Source organism: Pseudoliparis swirei, chromosome 20 (assembly GCF_029220125.1).
Source record: "Pseudoliparis swirei isolate HS2019 ecotype Mariana Trench chromosome 20, NWPU_hadal_v1, whole genome shotgun sequence".
NCBI classification, from domain to species: domain Eukaryota; kingdom Metazoa; phylum Chordata; class Actinopteri; order Perciformes; family Liparidae; genus Pseudoliparis; species Pseudoliparis swirei.
In genome coordinates, this window is record NC_079407.1 from 19,196,782 (window position 1) to 19,204,434 (window position 7,653).

A 7,653-nucleotide genomic window follows, 5' to 3' on the forward strand; every position below is an offset into this window, starting at 1 on the left:
TGCTACCTAATGACATGATTTGTTATGTGAGCAATAAATCATCATTTTGTTTCATCACATGTCCTCCATGATTTATCTGACTACGACCAGTTAACTTATTCATCTTTGATATCGACACATATCTGTGAAAGTCTTTCAAATGTCGTGACCTTATTAATGTCCAATCTCCAGGAAAATGAACAAAATACCAATGGCTGCTAGAATTAGTCTTTCAATTTTTGCCGCATTGATTTCCTTTTCCGATGACCTATATAAGTGTGTGTTGCATCTCACGTGTCTGACTCTGCGGCTGTTTTTGTGACCCACGCGAGCTCTGCTGCATTCACTGGTCTTTATCTCTCTAATCCTTCATTTCAACAGCCACTTTGGGATGTATTCAGTGTCCACAATAGCCGGAGATAACTGAAAGAAGAAGAAGAAATGCTATCGTTCCCCCCTCTTAATTTACTACCAGCGATAATTGATTCCACCTTCCAAAATGGAAAAGAGGCTAGGATTTGGCTTTGAATGCTGAAGCCAAGTTCACGAGAGTCAAGAGCAGAGAAAACTAATTATCGAAAGAAATGAGTGAGGAATGTATATGAGGGTGTGTGTGTGTGTGTGTGTGTGTGTGTGTGTGTGTGTGTGTGTGAGAGAGTGTATTTCAAAGTGTGGCTTCATACGTTTGATTACATTTGTATTTTTTTATGTTAAACCTCAACACGAAACACATTTGCATTACATGTGTACATGTATAGTGATGTCTCTTCTGCAAATACAAATATACAAACATATATCTTTATTCTATTTACACCTCAAAAATAAGACATTCACAAGCCTTGAACATGATAAATATGAGTTACACTGTCAGTCTGACTAATATGTCTGTTTATGGTAATGAGACTTTGAGCACAAAAAGCCGTCTTATTTGTGCCAATTTGTCACATTAATTTATGGTTGTCACATTAAACCACTAAACACGGCGTAAGACGACAGGTCCTCTTTCCTTCATTATGTGTGAGACCCCAGGAGATTAGAAAGCCTTCATACTTTGTTATGTTTCATATTAACAGGAGAAGGGGGCGGCACTTCACGCACAAAGTAATAAAGCTTTAAAAGGACATTTTTGAAGCATGTCACTTTGAAGTGGACTGTGTTGGGTTGCAGCATTTGTCTCCAGGAGAGGACCTCCGCCACCAAAAGTGAATTGTTTATGCAAACTGAGGCGGTCCCACCACAGCACCATCGACCCTGTTGATAAAACAGCGTTGTGACCAAACAACGGTCATGTTGACCGTATATAAAACAGCTCCCTGCTCTCTTCTCCTAAACCAGCAAAGAGACTGAGGAGGTAAGATCCAAGAGGCAAGCAAAGTTTCCTTGATTGACAGGATTACATTTAATGTGGATCTATATTTTTAAGATGGGCTCATTGGACTTTTTTAAGACTTTCTGTGTTTGACATTTGTGTGTTTGCAAAGCAGTGAGATGGCTTTTTTCAGCTTTTCCAGCTTGACCTCCCTGTGTATCAGCATATCTGACTGCGCAGCCAGACGACCGGTAGGATTAGCGTGACCTTCAATCTTAATTTTTTGTTTTGGACTCAAGGAGTCAAATCGATTGTTGTTATATATGGAGGCCATATTGACTTTAGTTCACGCAATACATTTAACTACCACACTATTCTTTAAAAAGTTTACTCTTTTAAAATGGAACTGGAGGTCAAACATATTTATTAAAACAGTTTGTGTCTTCTTTGCTTTTGGTAATATCTGACATCTCCAGACCTCCTGGAGGAGCCACTGGAGGAGCCAGAGGATTTGCACTGGTAATTGTCTTTACAGAGGAAATGTATATGTCATTTAAAAATGTAATATAAAATAGATTATATAGCGCTGCACGGTGGTATCTGAGTGGCTAGCACTGTTACCTCACAGCAAAAGGGGCCCGGGTTCGATCCCCGATCCTGGACGGTCCTCCTTCTGTGTGGACTTTAAAAGTCTGAATTTGGGTGTGAACAGAAGTTTGGATTAACACGATTCTTTTCAAATCAGTATCCTGAGATACCAATGCAGTCTCAACATTAAAACACATTGACATTACTGATATTACTGTGACATATCTGCAAGCGATTCAAATCTGCCTGGTTGTCTGCACTGGATCCAACTTGAGCTTACTGATCCTCAACAGCACCCAAGACGATGTGGACTGTCAGGCGACGCCGGGCAACTCAATGAACCATTGTTAGATTCAGGGAAATGCTTGTGAGAGTAACTTCTTTGTGTGTATTGCTTCGATAAAGAGTTCTGATTTCATGTTATGGTGGTGGTTGTGAGCATTGTTAGCCTTCAGCTGAGGAGAGGTAGAGCAGATTTAGAAAGTTGAAAGGGGTATCTGACTTCTGTGTTTTTAGCCAGAGAAGAAGACGTGAAAAAGAGGGTCCAAAAAACAACATGTCCAACTGCTTTTGACTTAATAATACAGAGGTATATGCAATATCACAACTTTATTTTTCAGAGGAGAAGGAGAGAGTTCCACTTCCTTGCTGTGATTTCATCATTGCCTCCTTCTGTGCAAGAGACGATTGCCAACATTTATTTTTTAGCATTTAAATAATCATGCTTCCATTAAATAATTCCTCAGGCCACGAGCATGCCAGGGACGGGAATATTCTCAGACTTCTCCAACAACAAGACGGTCAACGTCAGCGGGGTGGTCCGATCCTTTGACCCCACCACTGTGATGATCACCTAACGCAGAGCTCAAGTACTATTATTGGTGTGCTTATCCACTGGAGTATCTCATCGACAACAACCAAGTGGATGTAAGTGTTAAAAAATACATTAAGACGTCGAACATTTCGCCTGTGTCAAGTGTGATCTCATTCTTTTCTTCGTCGTGGGAGCTTTATCAGTGGCCTCAGCCTTGCACCTTTCCCACATCGTGCCTTCGTTTATTCCTGGCACCGACACAAACTCATGAATATTGCTGAAGAGAGTGTAAATTTTTTTTAGATTCTCTTCCTTTGCCAGGATATAAATTATACCACGCAACTTGTTTTGAGACCTTGGGGTATTGAACTGTGAACACACATCTACAGTACGAGCTTCACAGTAAGAACCATTTACATGATGTGACACCTGCAGCCTTTGCTTTCTCTGCTTTGTTCAAACCTGGGCCTCAAATTTTAATTTAAAAGTATTTTTTGTTATAAGAAATTAGGTAAACAACTCTCATTCTCAAGTTTGGGAGAAGTTGAAGTGAACAAGTTAAACTTTTATCTTTCCAAAGTATAACTTGTATTCCTGGATGTCGGTCATGGATGGCTGCGTTCATAGAATAAAATGCATCACTCATTGTCTACAACCATTTGGCCGTGTCCTGATAGATCTTGAATTCAAGAATTTGACCTGTGACCCGGAGTCTCTGTTTTTCTCCTAAATCACAACAAAAAAAACGTCAAAATATATTCTGTTTATAAAAAGTGGGAACTTTATAATGGGTACTACCTGTCAATCCAGCAGTTTGAAATTACATTTTTACACAAGTTTTCTCACATCTATATCCAAAAGGGGGGGGGAGCCTCTTCATATTTCTATCATTAATACTACCTATATGTGTCTTTGGGCTGGGCAAATGGAGCTCATAGATCAGCTGACCAACATGCTAGAGAACGGGGATAGCCAAAAGAACGTCTTTCCATCTTTCCTCTACAACAAGCAGCAGAATGAGAGCATCTCCACCTGCGATCTGCACTGCATCACTCGCCTCTGCCAAAGCAGCACCTGCAGCACCTTTAAGGAGGGAAGGCACTCCATGCATTTCAATCAGAAATCTCCAATAGGGTTCGAGAGGTTCGAGAGGTTGGTCAAGGACTTCATTTGTTCCATGTTGCCTGCCACGCTGGACCCATGGCAATTTGCATATCGTCAAAACAGATCCACACACCCGACGACACTTAATGGCACTCACACCGCCCTTCCCCCACCTGGAGGAGGAACTGTTGTGTGCGAATGCTGGTTGGACTACAGCTCAGCGCTCAACACTATTTTTCCCGCCGCAAGCACACCACCAAGCTCAGAGGTTCAGGCCACACTACCATGTGCAGCGGAGACTGGACTTCCTGTCGGCCGGGCGCCGTGGTGAGGGTGGGGAGGGCGGTACGCTGACCCTCACGCCTCCCCTCAGGGGCCCCTCCCCCCCTCTTCCTCGCTCTCTGTACTCCTCTACTCCCTGACCACCCACCATGCACACGTGCCATCAACAGCAAGTTCATCATTGTTGGTACACAGGCTTAGCTGGGCAGACTTGGGCTGACGACCTACAGGGAGGGAGGTGGAGGGAGGAGGAGGAGGGGGCCAGGAGGAGGGGGTCGTCCTCGAACAGCCAAGCTCTCAGCGATAGGAGACCAAGGAGCAGCGGAGGGAGAGGACACCCACCTCAGATAGAGGGACCAGCAGAGAGAGAGGGTCAGCAAAGAGAGGGCACGTGCACATCTCTCCACTCATCCATCTCACACCACCACCACTGGTGGACCAACACGTGGTGTGGTGCTAGTATTTGAAATCGGCTGTTTCCTTGAGCGACTGAGAAAAACATGGCCCACATCCTCCATCCTCACAACATTCTACACCAGTACCATAAATATGTGTCTGATCCACGCGACTGCGCCCTGAACTGCCGCCTGCACCGGGGAGAGGCGACCAGAGGTGGTGCGGTCGAGTACCTACATCGTTGAGGCACCATCCCCCCCACTATACACACAAGCGGGCGGCGCCGCACAGAAAAAGATGCTGAAGAAGATAATAACCACCACAAACTGTTCACCCTTCTCCCTCTACCGGCGCGACCGCAGTATATCAAGTGCCGCACAACACTGTCAGGGACAAGTTCTCAGTCATCAGGCTGCTGCTGCTGAACAGGACTGCCTCCCTCATTAACACTATACACCAGAATATACTATGATATATCTATGCCATTAGTTATATATTTATATATATATATTATATATATATATATATTATATATATATATATATATATATATTATATGTATATATATCAATAATATTATTATATTGTTTATATATATATTATATATATATTGTATATATATTATATGTTATATATATATATATATATATATATGTTTTTATTTTCTTTTTTTTATATGTTTATTCTTATTCTATTTCTTATTCTTTTTTTTTTTTTTTTTCTGCTTTGGGTGTTTTTTATATCCGATTATACTTGTATAAAAGGATAACTAAAAAAAAATGTGACAATAAATAAAAAAAAAGGTTATGTCTATTATGTGAATCACACAAATGATACAACAAGGTGAGCATAGAAAAAAAGTCCAGCCCCTGTCAATGTTTTAGTTCTGCTGCAATTATAACTTCCGCTCCTGCTTTTGCTCTTTCCCTCTGTAATTTAATTAATTAATTTTGTCGGATGTAAAATTCCTCGCATAATAACACACTGACCCTGTCTTTCTTGCAGCCGAAGACGAGTGTAATTATGTTTTGTATTAACTTGACTGCCATGAGGACATCCTTTCAAAATTTGGACTAATTACATTCCTCCACATATTAAATGTCAATAATGTATTCTGTTGTACGCCGGAATAGTGCAACCCATAATGTCACTCTCATTTGTGCACAGTGCTGTCTGGTGGTCTGTCTGATAGCAAAGGCACATCTGTTGTCCTGGGAACGGCGGCATCTTTCTTATCAAAAACTGAAACGTTAAAGATAGCCGCGAGCCATAATGTTGATGAACAGAGGTCGGCACAGGCAACATGTTGTCATTATGAGTTTGACAGGGTGGCATTCACATAAGTGCATAATGTTTGCATGTACTGCTCTCTGCTGTACTGAATACACTATTGCTTGGAGCATTTTGTGCCATATTCCCATGTCATGCATTAATATTATTATTATAAAAGCTTTCAACATATGAAACATTAAGTCGAGAGTCTGCTCAACATGCTGTTGATTGTAATCCCATGTTCGAGTGCATTTCACAGTCCACATGAAACAATTCCTAACATACAAGATGGCTTTGGTTCTCTTCAGTGCAGTCTTGGGAGAAAAATATCAGGATTAATTCATCAAACTGAGTATAACTGGCAAACAAGCACACTATGCTGTTTTATAACTGCAGAGGAATGTAGAGTGTACAAAAAGTAGAGCTGCTCAATGTTCAATTCAATTCAGTTTATTTTGTATAGCCCAATATCACAAATTACAAATTTGCCTCAGAGGGCTTTACAGTCTGTACACATACGACATCCCTGTCCCAGGACCTCACATAGGATCAGGAAAAACTCCCAAGATAGAAAAAAAAACACTTTCACTGGGAAAAAAAGGGAAGAAACCTTCAGGAGAGCAACAGAGGAGGATCCCTCTCCAGGATGGACAGAAGCAATAGATGTCATGTGACCAGAAGGATTCATTACAGAGTTACAACACATTCAATGAGTATGATAGAGTGTAGTGTATGAATAGTTGGTAGTAGGAATGGACCCCGATCCAGACCTCCATGATCCATCAGGCAGATGGAGGTAGAGAGGAGGAGTGGGCGGGACATCAGCAGAGCCATGGCATCAGACCCAGCCAGGTCCGATGGACCCTATGAGACGTGAACGCAGAGTTAATCATGTGAATTGTAAATCCATAAGTAGAGAGAGAAGAGGAGAGAGGTGCTCAGTGTATCCTAAATGTCCCCCAGCAGCCTATACGCCTATAGCAGCATCTCTATGGCTGGACCAGGTGAACCTGATTCAGCCCTATAACCATAAGCACTGTCAATATGAATATTAAGTTTTAAATGTGTACTTCTAAGATTTTTCTTCAGTTTGACGTTTGATGTGCTTGGCTTTGGAAGCACAGAGGAGAACAGCAAGTAACTATTAAGGTCTGTGGAGTGATGCTTTTTTAATAACCCTCCACTAGAGGGTGTCTAAGCCCCATTGTATTAATCTTGTGTTTTTGAAGGCTGGTGAAGTTTGCCACCCAGAAATATTCGAAATACAGCAGAACCTTTCAGTCAATCAGGATGAGATTATGTTTCTGAGTGGCCGGAAAGTTCACAAGCGGCCTATATATCCAGTTTACGTGGTCAAGGTAAGGATTTTCTCATGTACATTATAAAAAAAACAAGCAAAGCAATCAGCTAGGTAGACAAATGATCTAATTATGAGTTACTGTATTGTTAAGTAGGCCACGACAAACTCCATGACAAGACGACCCACGTGAAACGTGAGGGGGATGAATCAGCTAAACTGGAAGGTAGTGCTCCATTTGGACTGCAGTAACTGTATGTTTGGGAGAAACCCCTCTTTATGAGTTTGCTATAATTTAATTAGACCAATAGGGATAAATGCATGCTCTGTCGCTCTCTGATGGTGTGGACATTAACCTTTGCATGCAGCTGCTTAGCTCTCTATAACGTTAATAGCCTTGGGGGAACTGGAGTGAAGAGCGACTAGAAATTTTGTATGCACGTTGTTGCTGAACGTTGCTCTGGAGAGTGCTTATTTTCTTGTATTATACCAAAATTTGAAGTCTACTCATGTTCTGATAAATTCTTTGTTGGCAGCCTGTGGAAAGCTACGTTCAAAAATCTATTTCAGACTATTACCTGCAAAAAATAAGAAATCTCTGTCTCTGAGGGC

The 7,653-nt window shown here is 41.6% G+C and overlaps 1 pseudogene; it reads left to right on the forward strand.

Annotated features, from left to right (window-relative positions):
* Positions 1 to 2,071: 2,071 nt before the first annotated feature.
* On the forward strand, positions 2,072 to 6,885 carry LOC130210807 (zona pellucida-like domain-containing protein 1; annotated as a pseudogene).
* The last annotated feature ends 768 nt before the right edge of the window (positions 6,886 to 7,653 follow it).